General features: G+C 41.8%; 1 protein-coding gene across 1 annotated transcript in view; it reads left to right on the top strand.

The window, feature by feature from the left end:
- Nucleotides 1-19,235, top strand: part of LOC125425699 (SH3 and multiple ankyrin repeat domains protein 3-like) — a 398,055-nt gene that overhangs the window by 137,930 nt on the left and 240,890 nt on the right. The gene's annotated exons all lie outside the window — the stretch shown is intronic.

Here is a 19,235-nt window from a genome sequence, read left to right as displayed (position 1 = left end):
CTCCCAAAGGCACCTGGTGGGCCACTGCGAGTAGCAGAGAGCTGGACTAGATGGACTCTGGTCTGATCCAGCTGGCTTGTTCTTATGTTCTTATGTTCTTACTTCACCTTTGTTTTTGCATTATAATGTCTTCTGAGAAGATCTTCTCTGAATACTGAGAAAAGAGAGCAAGTTGTTGAGCATTTCTTGTGTGGCCTGTCCTTGACTTCTTTCTCTCAGGGCCCATGCAAGAATTATATGAAAGAGGGTAAGGAGGCCCCTTAATGAAATCTGTAAGTCTCATGCCCTGACTCTTCTTTGTGATAATCCCTACCATCAGCACATCTGCTTCTACCACTTTATGCTTCTCCACAAATTATTCATATAATAGTGTAGTCATTGCCAGTTAGAATTATGCGGAGAATTGCACAACTATCAGGAAAATGCTTGGGCATCTTATGTCATCTTCAATTCATACTAGAAACCTTCAGAAGATCAACAATCTCCTATTCCTGCTTAACTGCCTTGAAATGGCAGAACTATATGTTAGTATGACCATTACTTTTTTGATCCTGCTCCCAGAAAAAAAATCCCTCTTTGTCTTTGTGCTCACTATGCTTTTCAGTGATGGGGTGAAGATAGGAAACCACACCCCTAATGCTGAATTCACCCATCTCCTAGGAAAACGGTATCAACAGAAATATAGAATGAACTAGCAGTATCCGGCCTCGCGTTACTGTGGCTGAGTGTGGTGAAATGGAAATGAAAGAAAATTAAGCCTGTGTTAATGAAGCCCTTGCTTTTCTCATAGTGAGAAGCAATCAGTTGATCCCTGTGATTGTGCTCCCCTGCCCAACAGATGGCCATTAAGGCTCTGTGTAAGGAAAGACTGCTCCATCCTCTGAGGAGAATAGCCTTTACTTATGAAGGTGTGTCTTATGGCTAAGTGAATTGTCTTTTCTCATAATTTGAATCCATTACTGTGTTTCCTAGTCTCCAACTGATGTAAATGTTGTACCTGGATACAGAGGGAGAGGTAGAAGAAGGCAGTTGGCATCCTGTTGCACAATTGCTTCCAAGTGGGTTTGGGAATTCTGTATGGTAAAATGCAGTTGGGTAGTGTATCAAAAGTGGTTTGAAACTGCATGTCCTGTAGTGTGAAGGGCGTTATGCAGAGGCAGAAGAAGGCAGTTGGTGACACACAGCCAAAGTGATCTTCTGGCACCATGAGCTGGGGGGCAGAGATGTGGGTAAGTGAGATGGGGGAGGGGGAGAGGCATGGCTTTGGGCCATGTGTGGGGGGCTGTTTTTGTATGACTGACCAATGTTGGGGGGAGAGTACATTATTCCTTGACTCAAGTAGGCATGGGTGGAGGGCGAGGGGATTCCGTTGGAGATCTAAAAATTGCAGTAAAAATTCTGCTGGAGGAGTTAGCTGAAAAATTAACCAAAGAATGTGTCTTCTCCCCCCCTCCGCTCCTTCTGTGCGTGTATGCCGGGTTTCCCCGCCTCCCTGTGAAATAACGGGTTGCAATCTGAAAGGGAGATCCACTCCTTCTGGGCAATCTGCCTCCGGAGATGTCCATGGTGTACAGCAGCTTTTTGAGGCGCAAAGCAGGGGGGACCCAAGAGAACAGCCACTTCTCCCCTGTGTCAAGTGGAGCAGCAGGTGCCATTGCCTGTGCTGCAGTGGTCCTCAAGTGGTGGTGATTGGGGGGGGGGTCTGCTGGTGGGAGGGGTCATCCGCATCGCTGGCGAATTAATCCCAGGGTGCAATGGAGAAGGGGAATGATGCATGCAGGTGTCCCATGAAACACTGCACAGTCCAGTGAGGGGAAGAGCCCTTACTTTTGTCATGTAGAAGATGTTTACTTGCAGGGGGCGAGGGGCGATGCTGCAGCATCAGTGTGGCGGCCATGAGGGGCAGCTCAAGTTGCAGCGTAGCGAGGCGTGGAGGCAGGCTCCTTGTAGCAGGTGTGAGGGTCAGCACAAGTCGCCACAGAGTTAGGCGGGGAGCATGGTGTGTTATTGTGGGCATTTGGGGCAGAGAGAGGCACGGAGCCAGGTACGGCGCAGTGGGTGTTTTGGGCAGCAGAAGTTTGCGCGGAGGCAGGGGTGGAGACCGGTGCGTCGGCGTTGGGGCCATGAGGGGCAGTGGAAAGTGGTGCAGAAGTAGGCGGCTGGAAGTGTGGGTGCGGGAGTGAAGCGTGGTGAGTGAGGTGGGTGCGCAGACGGATTGCCGTTGGATATGCTCAGCAGGAGGTGATGGGTGGAGGGGCTGGGCGGTGGCGGCAGGTGGTGGAAAAATGCAGTGAGGCAGTTGTAGGCGGCATGGCCAATTGGCGAGGCAGCATAAGGGTTCAGAGGCATAACGGACGCAGCATTCGGTGGCAAAATGGGCAGCGGCAGGGCTGTAGGTGAGGGAGGAAAACGTTTTACCTGGCTAGGGTGTGTTACCTGAGGGAGGGGAGGTATGGAAAACACACGCATATACATGAGAGACGGCGTGTGAAATTTTGAGAACATTCGGTCCAGTGGTTTCGGAGTTAGAGCATTACTCACAAACAAACGGTTAGCTTTATATATATATAGATGGCACAGGGCAGTGCACAGGATATTACTTTTACTGAAATTTCACAAGGGAATGTCAGGAATTTTTTCATTGCTTTCATTCTTCATTCTGAAACTGCAAAAAGGAAAGTAGCAAGTAAGTTTTTCTTCTGTGGCAAAAGACCTGACACTCCTTCATCACACACCCCAGGGCTCCTCTGAGTGGTTTCAGATTGTTTTTGAGTTGGACTCCCTTCTAACCTCTGTCTCCCCAACAGTGGGGCTCAGTCATCTAGGTTGGTTAGGTCATGCCTCCAGCTGTTCAGGCATGGCTATGTAAATATTTGCATACTCTCCTGGACTGTAGGGAGCCAGCACTATCTACTTTGAACAGCCCTGCTGTTTGGACAGTTCACTAGTTTCCTAGCTCCACTAATTAGAACTATAAAGGAAATAATGTTCTGATACCATAAATTAAGAAAAGTCCTCGAAGGAATCTTCATTCTCCTCTTTCTCTGCCTGGCCACATCAGGAATCAAAAGAAGAATGAGGCATTAAGGGACAAATCTTTTCACTTGGGAAACCCGGGTCAGAGAGAGGATCCCTTTGAAGGACCATCTCCTCAGGCTTGGTCAGAATCACAGGACTATCAGACTTTTTCTGTAGCAGAAATATCTACTACCCATGGGTCTTAGGGGCTAGTACCAAGCTCCTCTGACCTAATAGAGCCCATTCACTCAGGATTGCCTCAGAAAAATACAGTCAGCCTGCCTGCAGCTTTCAAGGCTGTTTCAATGGAGAAGGGAGGTTATGCCAATTCCCTTGGCTTGAATATGCCACCTCCAGCTCCTCCAACTTGGTTGTAGATACTTCCTGGCAGTTTCTTGCAGCCAGTAAGCCCAGAAGAGATGGCAACGTTGCCCTTATTTCCAGTACCCCTTCCGCACGGGCCAATAAACACAGGCTAACGATGGTATAAAGCCCTTTGTGGGGGAACTTTGCACGGATCCCACTTCTAACGCAAGTCCACCCTGTGTCCCCCCCCCAACCCCAGGTTTTTCAAGAATTGCACCATATGTTATTCTTGTGTTTTAATGCGGCTTGTAGCCGCTCGAGAACAAACTATGGCCGGGAAGCGCTTTCAGCAGCTGCACTTCCCGCCATTTTCCAAGGTCCTGCCTGGCAGCTGTGTAGCCACTCAGGGACACAGGGGGGTTAGCATGGCTGCTGGGGTCCATGGCTGCCTGCCCGCATAGCTACCCAGTGGAAGGAGGTGAGGGAAAAAAACACACACCTCCGTGCTAAGGTGGTATGGCAACCTGCATTGCTTCTATGGGCTCCGTTCATTGCCTGCACGGAGGCATGCGAATGTGCCAACAGGACAGCCAGTTGCTTTATGCCAACTGCAACCTGCTGTACTTTTGCTGTGCAGAAGGGGTCTTAGATTACCATAACAAGGAGAAAGTTTTAGACCTAATGTGAGAAGATGCACATATCTTCATTTTATTGTCCTTTGCTCCAATGTTGTAATCAGTAATTGCTGAGCTATATTTCTTTTCCATTATTAAAGTGTTAGCTACTTATGCAACTAAGAATTTGGGGGGGGGGAGTGGTATAGTGGTTGGTCTCTGCAACCTCATATAAAAGTCTAACTGGGCTGATGCTTACCAAGATACAAACAGAAAGTAGAGAGATACCTATCTGGGTTTGAACCAGTGGCGTACCGATAATGGTGACATGGGCCACCCATGTCGCCGGACGCAAATTATTTGGTCACGTGGAAGTGCCAAATTGGCCCCTGCCCCCACCCACCCCGAGCTGGACCCCCCCAGCCAGCCCCCACCGGAGCTAAGTTCTGTGTGCTGCTGGCTGCCGGGTCATCAGTGCTGTCGCGCCAGCAGCCAACCGCCCCCCTTCTGCCTCCCCGCCCTTGTTGCTTTCCCGACCTGCTGCCTTGTTGTCTGTCTTCGGCCTCCATCCCTTGGCCCCGCCCCTTCCTACATCATCAGAGGGAGGCCGAAGAGAGGAAGCTGAACAGGAAGACATGGGCAGGGCCAAGGGATGGAAGAGAGATCACGAGGCAGCCGCTAAGCTGGGCAGGTAGGAGAGGAGTCCAGGAAGTTGCCAGACTGCTTGGGCAGCCCCTCTTCCCTGCCTAGAAGCCGGGCACGAGTTGGAGTCCAACTCATGAGTAAGCATGGCTTACTCTGTATCTAGGGCCACGTGTGATTTTGTACCTGTCACTATGCACTGATGAGATGGGCCAATGAAGTCTGCTGGGATGAAGCAAATGGAAGAGCTGGTACAGAAGTGTTACCTTGAAGCTGGACTTTAAGAAAGTTGTTGTATTATATGGTATTCTGGTATTTAGATGCTGCCTGTATTTTAAATTATCCTTTGAATTCACCTTTGATTAACTGCTAGGCAAATCTAAATGATGGCTTTGGGCACCAGATTTAGAGAGGCACCAAAAAGGCAAGACAAAATCACCCCTCTGCTGGCATAAGTGCCCCGAGGAGGGTGAATCCACTGGGGCTGCAACGCTTGTTCCCACAAGTGGATCCCCCCTTCTTGGGATGGGCATCAAATGTGGATTCCACACAGAATATTTGTAATGAGTTGCAGTCATTATAAATGAAGTCATTTTCCCTTTTTATTAATGAGAAATGAATTCATTTATAATGATTGCAATTTGTTTGTAATATACTTTGCAGAAGAGCCAAAGTCTGTCAGGGTGGAAAAGCAGGCAGATTTCATAGCCTGTTGAAAAAGAGTCATTTTTATACACATTTCCAGAAGAACTAAAATCAGGAGAGCAACCATGAGCACATGGCCCCCAGAAAGAAAAGTATGGACCCTGGATACTAAAATCAAGGTAATGAATGAGGTCAAAATGGCTGCAAAGTTGAAGAATTAGATTTAGATTTAGATAAGCCTATGCTAGGCATGGAGACTATGCATTTGTTTCCATTTCTTTCATCCTATCTAAGTCTGCTGTGTTTACCTACACAGTGTGTGCTTTTAATTTATTTATTAAATATGCTTTCATTTTCAAAGTGATCACTCTGATCTCAGTAAACCACTAAAAGCCCCATTCAGTCTATGCGTATCAGAGTGGAAAAGGAGAGAGAGAGAGAGAGAGAGAGACCCAAGCGCCGTGCTAACAATCTTTAGGAGAATAACCTTTTGGGTTGATCCACAACCTCTCAGAACTGGTTTGCTGGCATTGACAAGTGGGGCAGTACCAATAGAGGAGCCTTGTTGAGGTGGGAGACCTGACTGGCTGCGTAACTTCCTCATTTTCTGAGGTGCAGAAATGGGTGCTTATGAGGCCAAAGCCATAACAGAAAAGCAAAAAATTATTTCAGTAATAATTAATGCAGTGCAGTTGAGCATGTTCATAGGCATTTACCTTCACAGATAGAAACTGCATCCTCCTCCTTCCTTGCACACTTAGAATTAGGAAACAGGATTTAACAGAATGAAGGGTTAGCCCCCACCCAGGTTAAAGGCCTAGACTTCTCTCTATAGAAATTAAGCACCTAATCTACCTCCCTTTAAGGAAGGACAATAGGTACCTGCTTTGCACGAGGTTCAATCCCTTATATTGCCAATTATAAGATCTCAGATGCTGGAAAATACCTATCCCTTCTTGAACAAAATAACAATGCAGAACTAAATAGATGGTTGGATTTGATATGAGGAAACTTGATATATGCTCAGTGCTAGCATTCCACAATGAGAGAATATATACAATCTCGCCCCACCCCCCCAACGCTCAGCATAATCCACTCCTACTTCCCCCTCACTTTCCTGTCAACAGATCTTCACAAAGACAGGCTATTTCTGTCTTTCTGCCTGCTGCTTCTTGATGCAGGTAAGATTTTCACTGATGTGAAAGGGAAAAAATTTCAAATGGACACACTTCCATTCTTGTGTGTTCCACCACCCATCCCTTTTCAAGCAATATGTTTCCTTTATAAATGGAGAGGGAGACTACACCAGTATATCTAGGTACTCACTGGTAATATGAAACCCATATTTTCAGCTATCATGCCTTTCCAGTAATTATGGGATTTGAAGATTTCCCTGTTTCCCAGTTTAATTCATGATGCAGTGGTTAGTGTGGTTTTCACAGTTCCTGTCAGGAAGTAGTGCTGAGGGATTATGGAGTAGTGTTTGCCATTAATGGAGACTCATTCTTGTCTTCTTCTTTGTTTAACCATTGTGAGTCAGGCCCAAATTTAAAAGATTGGAAAGGATCATCTGAGGTTGGAAGTTAAAGCTTACTCCTTTGTCATAAACAGATCATTACCTGATAGAGTTCAGATTTACTGATTCCTTATTTTTCTGCACATTGATGCTGTACCCATTAAGATGATCCACTCCAAGCACTGAATGGATCCTGATGGTTCCTTTCTCCTCTTGGAGATTTTTCCACATTGGTTGCTGATGACTTTGTTGGGGCTCCAACTGCTTTCTGGAATGGGGAGATGGCCCAAACTGTCGACATAATTGCCACTGAGTGCCTTCTCCCCCTGGACAGAGCCAAGCAATTTCTCTTGGTTCACTGGGGAGCTGATGGTGAAGAAATGGGAGGGATGATGGCTAGAGTGTTGTTGATGAAAAATCCGGAGTGCAATTGATCGAATATGGCAGAGAGCTCATATCAGAGCTTTTTCTGTGGCCATGGTGATGACAAAAAGACAATATTTCTTGGCCACCAATCTGCTTGAATGTAATCATCCAGCTGAGCTGGTTTGAGTGGTTGGATGACTTTTACATCATAACCCCAAGGCTGAATATATGATGGCCACTGTAAATAATTTGCCACCACTTTGCATTCGAGCAAGACCTGAAGGCACTGAATATTACATGGGAAGAGACTGAAACACTCACCCAAGACTGCAAATGCTGGAGAGCACATGTTGCATGATATGTACTTAGCATAGGAGGAGCTAACTGACTTGCAGACAAAATTGCTCAGATCAGCTCTGAATTAAATGTCATCATGGATGCATGTCCAGATGATGTACTTCTGGCATCTGCTTGTCTTTATTTATATGGATACCTTTCAGTTTGTGGATTCTGAGGATGAGGACAAGATCCTTGGACAAGTAAGATCTGCCACCTGAGCTCCTGACCCTAAGCCATCCATGAAAGCTTCCAGAGGGAGACTGGCCAAGTGGGTAAGGGAAGTGTTAAATTTTTTCCTGAGAGTGGGAATGGTACTCTCAGTGCCCAAGCAGTGAGTGATAGTACCTGTTTTAAACAAAAAAATCCATGAGCCCATACTATGTTAGAAAATTTCTGACTAGTCTCCTGTCTTCCATTCTTGGGCAAAGTGCTAAAACAGGTTGTTGCCTCTCAGCTCCAGGGATTCATTGTCATGTCTTCAATGCAGTCTAGTGTTGAACACAGTTTTTTACTGTTTTTTGGGGGGTTCAAGTTTAACAGTCCCATCCAGATACTAACCACGGCTGACACTGCTTATCTCCCAAGATCAGATGAGATTTGGCTAGCCTGGGCTATTCAGATCAGGACGTATTACCCATTAGCATCCCTAATTTCAGCAACCCAATTCTTGCTATTAAGTAGAGAAAAACATTAATTTTTTTTTGGTTGTGGTGGTTTTTCTGGGCTGTGGGGCCATGGCCTGGTAGATCTTGTTCCTAATGTTTCACCTGCATCTGTGGCTGGCATCTTCAGAGGTGTATCACAGAGAAAGTCTGTTTCACACTGTGTAGTGAGAAGGGAAAGGTTAGTGGGGTATATTGTCCATGTCCCAGGGTGGGGAACCAATCATTAAGTGTTTGGGTGGAACTTGCTATGCAGAGGTGTGGTTGAGTCCACTGTATTACGGGTGGGGTTATCAGTCCATTTTTTAAGTACTGGTAGCCAAGCTTTGCTAATTTTCAGGGTCTCTTCTTTCTTGTTGAAGTTGTCTTGGTGTTTGTGAATTTCAATGGCCTCCCTGTGCAGTCTGACATAGTAAGCTTCTGAATAGTCCAGAATTTCAGTGTTCTCAATTAAAATGTTATGTCCAGTTTTGTTTAACACATGTTCTGCAACTGCAGATGTTTCAGGAAGCCAACAGACCTCAGTTAGGGGCTTCTCCCAAGGGCCAGCCCACAGGGTTCCATCCTGTGTCTCTGTAAGTTAGTCAGCTGCACCTCCCACTTCTAGGGCCAGTGGGAGCAAGGATGAGCCAAAGACTGCTTAGGAAGAGGAAGGAGGGACAACACATCTGGCAACTCTGGTCCAGGATAAAGGCGAGCTCCAAATTTGATTATGCTGTGTATGTTTTTCAACTAAGAAGGTGTTATTTAAAACCATTTTACTATTATTTCATATTCTCATGCCTTTAAAATAAATTCCAGACTTTAAAAAAATCTTGCTTTGAAGGATGGCTTTTAAATTAAAAATTAAGGGTGATAAATATATCCTAAACTGTTAGTGATTCTTATATTTTCTAATTCTTTGCAGATTTTTTGGGGGAGTGGGGGACATAGAAAGGTAAAATCTAATTGACTGGTGCTTTTCTCCCTTTTTTATTCATGGAGGATGTGTTCTTAGGAACTGACAAAATCAGACTTGAATCACAGATACCTTGCCAACAACAAGCAGATGCCGCTGCAGTACAGTAGTTATTATTAGTAAATTATCCACAATTCAGCTTCAGGGTGGATTAACCACACATTTGATTCTGTATATAATACTGCTGAATTTCTATAGTTTTATTGTACATCTATGCCTTCAGTTTTGTGAATGACAGGACACAATATGTCATTTTCAAAACATTATACATCTAAAAGGCCACATTTTTTCAAGCTTTAGTTCAGAATCATTGCCGTTTTATCTCTTTGAAACTTTTACATGTGTACCCTAAGGAAGATGTGAAAAATCTCTCCACTGTTGTTTCCAAAAGTCAATTTTTATTAATTGTGCAAAATGTTAGGATTTAATTGGCAAGTAGTTTGAATTTTAGTGCAAACAATTCTACGAAGAGAAGACAATATGTTATAAGGAGCAATAATATTTTTTAAAATCTCGATTGTTGTTTTTATACAAGTGTTTAATTTAGGAACAGTGTGAAACTTGGAAATAGTTAATTGTATACCAGCTAACCAGCTGGCTGTAAAAGTATTATTAGAAAACCATGAATATGTAGCATGAAGTCTTAAGAGCTTAAAAATGGAGAACAGGCTTCTCCAGGTCCTTAGTTCCCACTTCTTTCAGGTTCTTCCCTCTCTAAGATAAAACTGAATTGTTGCCATGAGATATAATGAATGACTGCTGTCCCTCCCCCACCAAATGTTAATTTTGGCCCCACTCAACTTTCAGAGCTTCTCCATGTTTCAGTCATCTCTGTTCTTACTCACAAATGCTTCAATTACAAAAGCAGGAGAATGTTTGAAAGACAGTGCTGATGGTGTTCACATGACTAATACTATGGAAGATAGCAAGATTTTTTGAGCAGCTCCAGTCTATGCATAGTTGGCTTTCATCTGACAGACAGAATGTGGGGTGGGCTTTGTCACCAGAATGCTGGGTACCGCATGCCCAGCTATACTTGTAGTTATACAGTGCCCAGAATCCTGCCGCTTATGTTAAGGTGCCGGCAGTTAAAACACATAGAATCTGGGTATCTTTTATTCTTCTTTCTGTTCTGCACTGGTTATATAATGAGGGGATTGCTGCTAAAGTAAAGGGAAAATGAAGTCTTTGTTAAATGTCTTAACAAAGAAAGAAGGTAAGCACTGAGCGCAAAGTACTTGATGTTTGAGACCTGCTATTTTCTTCTGCATGCTTAATATATGCTTAGTTACTGTATTATTATATTAAATTCTTTCTATATCTTTTCCTGAATTCTGTTATGTTAAGTTGTGCTTTTATGCTACTCATAGATTTTTTGTGTGACTTGTTCATTTTAGTTTCTTATAGAAAGCTCGTTCCATTTATAGAAAATGCTCTGTGGTTTTCTAATGTGTCTATTTGGGAAGGAATTTCTGAGGTTTATATTAGTGAATACTCATGGAAGTCTCATATTTATGCACTTGGACATAACATTGCAACAAATTATGAGAATGTTTCTTAATTCATAAGAGATTATAATTTAAGCAGAAATAATAGTATGTCTCTATTTCTTCCTCTGAACAGCATTTGCAACCATAATTTATGTAGGGAAAATAATTGAATTTGAAAAGATTAATCCTGTAGAACTTAAAGAATATACTTCTGTTTTCTTTAATTTTGTGTTATAGTCATATCTTTATTGTAAACATAAAATAGTGCAAGGAACATCTCAGAAGTCTGCCCATTTCCATTGTGCAAACTGAGATGGAAAAAGGCAAAAGAACAGTTGTGTCCAGATGTGTGCTTCTTTGCTGATGTTCCATTTAATATTGATAGCATTTGCACTTCCCAGTAACAGCTAATGTTTTAAAACTCTCTTTAAAAGCACATTAACTTAGTAACCATTATTAAAAGCCTTTTTATGCTTGCTGGATAGTGTGGAAAGGGAATATTTGAAACGGAAGAAATTACTTTGGTATGGTTTCATTCTCCTGAAATTCCGAATGCAGTGAGATGTTACAATACAGTCTGCAAGCAAGTTACATTGGAGTACTTGGATATAAGCCATTTCAGTCTTCTTGTTTAAAGTTAAGCTGAAATTAATCCACTGAATTCATTGGGACCTAATCACATATAAATATTCTTGGTTAAGTGCTATGAAGTTAAGTCAAGTGCTCCTATGAAAACTTGTAGTGCAGGATTAATTGTCCATACCTTATAAAGGACAAGGGCTCTATTTTGTCAACACTAATATTATCAGATTGTAAATTCTAAGGACCTTGTTTCTAATATTGGAAATCAAACAGAAAAATCTATTGTGTTTTGCCAAGAATCCCAGATAAATTCAAGTGGCCTCTTTCCTGATAGCTCCTATTGATGAGCTCATACAATATACTTTAAATGTTTTAATTGTCCCAGAGCCTGCCTTTTGCTCTGTAATTACTAAAGCAGTACTTGAAAAGCTGGTATGACCAAAAATGTACCACATATATTACATGTGTAATTAGGGTTGCCAACCTTCAGGTGATGGCTGGTGATCTGCTGCTACTACAACTGATCTCCAGGTGGCAGAGATCAGTTCACCTGGAGAAAATGACCCCTTTGGAAGGTTGATTGTATGGAGTTACACCCCATTGAAGCCCCATCGCACCCCAACCCTGCCCTCCCCAGGTTTCAACCCCCAAATTTCTAGGTATTCCCCAACCTGGCGCAGGCAACCCTATCTGAAATGTATTATTAGAATATATAATGCTGAAAGCTATGCTATAGTTTGGTAGTTAATTGATTGTCAATAGGGCAATCAAGAAAACATTGAATGAATATTGTTTCTTTAAAAAAAATCTTATACACAAACATTGTCAAACACTTGTATTTCTTCACAAACTTAGTATTGTCCATGACATTAGGATAGGGTTACCAGATTCCAATTTGTGATGGGAAATCTCCATCCCCTGCTGCCTCTGTGTTTTGCACACAATTACACAACGAAGGGAAAATGGGCATGATAACAGGGATTGCAGTTGGCATCCCCAGCATGAGAACATCACTTCCATCAAGACCCAGAAGTGGCACCATTTTTTTAGGGTGATGCTGCAGCATTTGCTTCAGATTCTATAGTTTAACCATTGAGTTTTTAGAAAATGTTAGAGTATCACCCAAGAACATGATTTCCGGGTCATGTAGGATGTGACTTCATGTGCACATCTACCTGGGAGTAAGCTCTTCTGAATAAAAGAGACTGACTTCTGAAGATAAATGCATAAGATTGTATTGAAAGAGATTGTAAGAGATGAAAATAGAGATTTAGATCTTCTCAACATAATAAATAGAAGTGAAAGAATGATTACTTTTTGTTTTGTAAGACATATTACTATTGAATTCCTTCACACAGCTGTTGTCAATAGAATGTTAACATTAGAAGAAAGCGGAGAACTTGAATTACATTGTGCAGTTTATTTTTAGTTTATTTTGTGTGTTCATTATAAATTGATTGACTTTGATGTAACATGAATGCAAATTTCATTTACTCGCCTTGATCAAGAAACAGCAGTCCATGTGTGTTAACATATTTCTGCATCCAAGTTATGTACATAAGCACAGGCTGTGTTGATGGACCAAATCTCTATATCAACTAACGAATCTAGGCATTGGGAGAAGCACAGTTTTTCCTTCTGTGTAGAACATTGCTGATCATACTCCCAACCCCTTATGACTTAATATAGCCTAACAGTAATAACAGTTCATTAAGAATCCTTTTGCAACATTGATCTGACGCTGGTGGGAAAAAGAAATACACATGGACTCCAGAAACTTGTTTGTAGTGTCTGTCCTACGTGATTGTGTGTGTTAAGTGCTGTCAAGTTGCTTCCTATTTATGAATTAATGAATTGATGACCTCCAAAACATTCCTATCCTTAGCAGCCTTGCTCAGGTCTTGCAAACTAAGGGCCATGGCTTCCTTTATAGAGTCAGTTCTTCCCATGTTGGGTCTTCCTCTTTTCCTGCTGCCTCCAACTTCTCCTAGCCTTCAACTTTCCCAGTGTCTTCTCATGATGTGACCAAAGTATGATAGCCTCAATTCAGTCATTTTTGCTTCTATGGAAAATTCAGGCTTAACTTGATCCAGACCTCAGTGATTGTCTTTTGTCAGACCATGGTATCTGTAAAACTCTTATCCAGCATCACATTTCAAATGAATCAATGTTTTTCTGATCAGCTTTCTCCGTTGTCTAATTTTCATCCATATATAATAATGAGGTACAAATTATTTTGATCTTGTCACCAGTAGCACATTCTTACACTTTAAAATCTTTTCTAACTCCTTCACGGTTGCAGTTCCCAGTCTCAATCTTCTTTTGATTTCTTGGTTGCAGTCTCCCTTTTAGTTAGGCCGTTTCTGCACGGCCCCCCAGGCGCCTCCACACCGGCAAGAATTCTGCCGGCGTGGAGGCGGAGGCCGTTCGCATGCAAGCATGCGGATGGCCTCTGGAGAGGCCGGCAGGCGGCAGGCGGCTCCGCATGGAGTCAGCTTCTTCGCTTCGACTACGTTTATCTAGCCAGCCGCCTGTTGGTCGCCTGTTGCCCACGCTGCCCTCCAACCTCCAGGGGTCGGAGGACAGCGTGGGCGGGGCTTCGACGGCCAGCAGGCCGACGACGGGGACAAGGTGAGTCGGACGGGGAAGGGAAACAGCGTGTTCCCGGCGGTGCTGTTTGCACCGCGCTGCCGGGAACACACTGTTGAGGGAAAAACAACCCTTTAAAGGGTTGTTTTTCAGGGCAGCTTGACGCCGCCCTGGGGGAGGGGGAGTGACGCCAGGTCGGCGCTGCTGCTTAGCAGCAGCGCCGCCTGTGCGAATGGCTCCCCGGGAACGGCGTTTTTACCGTTCCCAGGGCGCCATAAACAGGCCGTGCGGAAACGGCCTTAGTGATTGAGCCAAGAAATAGAAAATCTTTAACAATTTCAATTTCATAATTGGCCCCTTCCACAGAACACTAATAAAACATCTACAGGACGGAAATAAAAACATTTTGGGGATGAGTTCTGCACAGTTTTTTCCATCAATGTCTTGAAAATGGTGTATTCCCTCCTAAAAACATTTTATTTGGAAATGCTAAACTAGCAAGCTTTTCTGCCAGAAAGTTTTGAAAACATTTTCTGCTCGCTATGTGAACAGCAGGAAACATTTCATTTCTCCTGCCTGATTTTTAAAGCTCTGACTTCATTTCTCTGCCACTTGCTGCTCGCCATTTTCTGCTGTCCACCATTTGGTGAAGTGTCCTATGGATGTTTTTTCAGCTAGCATTACTGCTGCCTGGCCTTTCCAGTATTGCTGTGCACCAATACACTCAGTATTGTCTACTGATTACATAAACATGTCATTTTTCCTTTTCTGTTTTTTTTTTGTGAACAAAGCTATGGAGAAATGATATGAGAATTGGCTATATACACAGATTTTGAGTCTCCATAGCTTCAAAGATACCTCCCAGAAAATAAAGAAAGAAAAGAACCGTCGATGTTGGAAATGCTTAATTTTTCCGCACTATGCAGATAAAAAAGTCAAAAACGTTATTTTTAAAACATTTGCAAAACTTCACTATTTTCTTTGTTGTTAGATTCTTGATCCATGTATGGCAGCTGTCTTTGTTGTAAGATTGCATCACTTTGCTTGCATGAGAAATTAACACAGTGATCTAATAGTTTCTGCAATCTTTTGACACCTCCTTTTTGTGGAACAGGAATGTAAATTGAATGTTTCCAGTCTGTGGCTATTGTTTGTTTGTTTTTCCATATTTGTAGGCATTTTCTCATTAAGATTTTGATGGACCTGATTTCTGTGGCTTGGAATAGCTGTGTTAATATTCCAATCGATTTCTGATTGCTTTGCATTCAGCTTTCACTTTTTAAAATTGCATGTTTTTCTTCAAACTATTCTTCTTGGAAGGAATCTGTCATCTTTTCATCCCTTTTTAAATAATTTGTAGTATTTTGTGCCCTGTTCAATTAATGTATTTCCATGGTTATCTTTCAGCATGCCTAACCAAGTTTTAAATTTCCTTTTGATTTCTTGGATCTTGTGGAACAGATTTCTGGTGCTTCCTTTTTTGTTGTTCTCTTCTATTTCTTTGCACAGGTTATTATAATAGTTCTATTTGTTTCTATGTACTAGTCACTGGAACACTGATTTAGCCATCTGATTGTATTTCTGTTACCTTTTACTTTTGCTTCTTTTCTGTCTTTAACGATATTAAGAGTTTCATCAGTCATCCATTGAGGCTTTTCATTTCTTTTAACTACAGGATTAGTTTTGAACAGTCTTCCTCAATAATATGATTAGTTTCATCCCATAGATCTTCTGGTTCCTGTTCACTTGAATGCAAATCTGGTCTTTACATTCATGATGAACAGGCTAGTGTTCCACCTCTCCTGAGGAGCAACCAATGAGAACTGACAGGATGTTGGTGAGCTGACATTCAGAAAATAGCAGTTAAGAATAGCAGTTAGAAATGTGGAGATGGCTTCTAGGGAACTCACAGGGAAAAGAGGATGTCTGATTGAGTGAAACTATGGAGAAGAGCAGCTTAGAGCTGGCTAAAAATAGTCATTTTGTATCCAAGAATCGCAATTGTGGAAATAGGACTACAGTTAAAAAATTTATTGGAAGCAAAACACTACCTTCTTCAATGCTTTGCTCATACCATAAATAAAAGTTAACTTTTTACTTCTTCTGATTATGTGACATGTTTGATTTTTGTATTGGCCTTCCAGTGATGGTTATGTATATAATAATCTGTTTGCCTGAAACGTCTTCATAATGAACAAATTGTTGTCTTCACAGAACCCTATGAGTCACTCTCCTGCTTCATTACATGCTCTTAAGTCCAAATTTTCCAAGTATTCAATTCTGCTTTGTTTCCCACTTTTGCGTTCCAGTTACCTATGATTATCAGCACATCTTGCTTAGATGTGCGATCAATTTCTTCCTGGACACTTGCATAAAACCTTTCAGTTTCTTCCTTTCCAGTATCTGTAGCTAGAATGTAAACTTGAATGATGATTATATTGATAGGCTTTCCATGAAATCTAATTAATAATAATGAGCCATACTTTGCATTATCCTGTAATTATGTGTGCTACATCACACCTCACTATTGGATCAGCTCAGTTTCTACTGTATTTGTCATTTCCTGAGTGAAGCACTTCATAATTTACTATCTGAAAATACCCTAATTCAGTCCACTTTAGTTCACTCACTCCCAGGATTGCAACATTTAAACATTCCATTTCTTATTTTATAATTTTGAGCTCACCTTGATTCATACTTCTCACATTCCACGTTCTAATTATACATATCAAACAACTTTTAGTTTTCCTTTTGCATCCATTTACATGAACAACTGAACATCCTTTTAGATTTAATCTGGTTGCATTAACAGCCCAATCCAGAGCTGACAGGTGGGTGGGGATGGCTCATCCCCTCCAAAGGACTTTCCAGAAGAAAAAAATCCAACCCTCGGATCATGGAAATATGCCATGAATAACATGGTATATCTCTGAGGGCCCTTGCCCTGGCTCACGGTGGCTGGAAGGGAAATAGAAGCTGACTAACATTGGCTCTACCCCCTGGCCTGTCTCTGGAACACTCCCAGGCACACCAATGCAGTTGTGTGTGCCAGTGGGCCTGAGCAAGGTTGGTGGCTTCAGGGTTGGGTACTGCTGAACCAGGCAATGCCTGCCCAGCCATCTAAATTACACCTCCACTGGTGCATTTGCCCCTGCACTGGCAGAATGGGCACGCATTCCAGCACAGGGCAATGCTAGCTCCAGAGGGGGCTGGAAAACAGGATCATCAGGTCCAGAGGGGGATTTCCCCCACTTCTGGTTTGGGCTGCAAGAACAACTCTACTCATACTTACTTTCTGCTCTTCCCCTGTAGTTGAGTGAGTACTATCTGACCTGACAATCTTGTTTTCCAGTACTATATCTTTTTCATTTTGAACTGTGTCATCATAGGGTCTTCAAAGTTTGAGATGATCAGAAGTGGTTTACCATTTCCTTCTTCTGCAAAGGACTTCATCAATCCCTTAGTAGCCTCCTAGAATGAAAGTACAAGAGCACTTAGCAACCTTCTGACATCTTTACCTAGAAGGAATTTTTTAGAAGTTATTTTCTCTTAATGTAAATAATTTCCAGATGTTAGACTTAGAATATTTGAATTTTGAAAACACTGTTTTTGGTACAATTCCCACTGAACACATTGTGAATTCTTTAAATGGATGTGTTATTTGATGTACGTAGGGATTTCGTATATATAAAGTTCGGGCCTTGTTGACTCACTCATTAAGTAATATAAGTATAATTTTCTAAATTAAAACAGACAGATTAAATTTGTTACTGAGAATAACCTGGCTAATAAAAAAGTTTGAAAATACTTTTACCTCTCTTTTCTTCTGATACATAATGGAGTGCATTCCAACACTGATCAAACAGAAACAGACATGGGACAAGATTTATGCTTGGGTAGAAATTCCCATTCTTACACTTACTCTTCCAAATTATTACATTAGAAATTTCTAAACAATGTTGTATTGCTTTTGAAAATATTTTACTTTTATAAGTAGACAGTATTCTAAGTATCCGCATTTGTTGTACAAATCATTTTCATCAATAATAAGTAGAACAAAATGAAACTCATCTACCATGTAGATGTTGTGAACAGATGGGAATGCATAGACAGTGGCCGATTCTGCACAACACTAATGAAATGTTTTAAGGCTGAAATATAAGATGTTTCCCGTTGGAATTCCACACAGCTACCATTTTGAAAATGTATTTATTTTTTCCTTTCAACATTTTATTTTGAAAATGCTTTCTAGGATTTCTCTTTCCCTGAAACTTTTCTAAGCATTCGTTGTTTTCCTGTGCAGAAAGCAGGAAACATTTCATTTCTTTTCTGCCCATTTTTGCAGTCTCATCTGTCTTCCTTCTACTCTGATACTTTTGATTCTCCTGCCAGTCACCATTTTAGAGTGATTATCTGACACCCCCCCTCCCATTTTGTAATGTTCCCCAAGAACATTTTCTGCCCTGGCAGTGAGGCTGATTGTGATTTTTCTCATCTATATACAGGAAAGTGTGGTGTTTCTTTTTTTATTTTTTGTGTGTGGAGTATTCAATTCTACAGAGACATGAGTAATTAAACTATTGAATCTTTGACATGCCGTTTATATAGGGACAGGACAAATTCTTGTGGTTATTCTTTATACTACTATATATTAATACTGAGTATTGGAAAATGGGGATTTGCCATCTCAGCAATCCTCATTTACTATGCTGTATTTATTTATTTGTTTGTTTGTTTGTTTAAAATAGTGGGTAAAAGTGGTTGTTGTTATAGCTGTTAAAGGACTAGATAAGCTGAAATGTTACTTTACAAGTCATTTGTCTTTAAAGTAACAGCACCAATAGATTTACAGTATAGATGAACATTTGTTTAGAATTAATTTTCCCTATGTTCTAGGGTTGCCGACTCTTAATTGGATATTCCTGCAAATCTAGGGATATTACCTGTGGGGGGTGAGATTTGGGGAAGGGTGGAACCCCAGTGGGGTTTCATGCCATAGATTCCACCCTACCAAACATCAGTTTTTCCCAGGGGAACTCATCAGGTGCCTCCCAAAGGCACCTGGTGGGCCACTGCAAGTAGCAGAGAGCTGGACTAGATGGACTTTGGTCTGATCCAGCTGGCTTGTTCTTATGTTCTTATGTTCTTATCTTCAAACTAGAGGGAAGTCAGTTGTAATTTCAGGAGATTTACAGGCTGCACCTGGAGATTGATATCCATATTATGTTCTTTGTGTGTCACTCTGTTAATTTAAAGACAACTAACGTAATGTTTGGTCAGCTGCAATTCTGTACTACTTCTCATCTTTTAGTCAGTCAACCTTCAGCTGTGCAAATCCATCTGCACAAATCTAGCTGCTGCTTGAGACTGAAAAGTTGAGGCGCTCTAATCAGATTTGCCCAACTGGCACCTTTAACAGACTTTTCCCCCCAAAGTACAATGTACAGTTTCATTACAGCCTTTTGTCTCTGAGGAGGAAACCATTTCCCTATGGCTTCCACACATTCA

This window comes from Sphaerodactylus townsendi, linkage group LG02, assembly GCF_021028975.2.
Source record: "Sphaerodactylus townsendi isolate TG3544 linkage group LG02, MPM_Stown_v2.3, whole genome shotgun sequence".
Lineage (NCBI taxonomy): Eukaryota > Metazoa > Chordata > Lepidosauria > Squamata > Sphaerodactylidae > Sphaerodactylus > Sphaerodactylus townsendi.
Note: the sequence above shows the minus strand (reverse complement) of the source record. Positions and strands in the feature narration are given on the sequence as shown.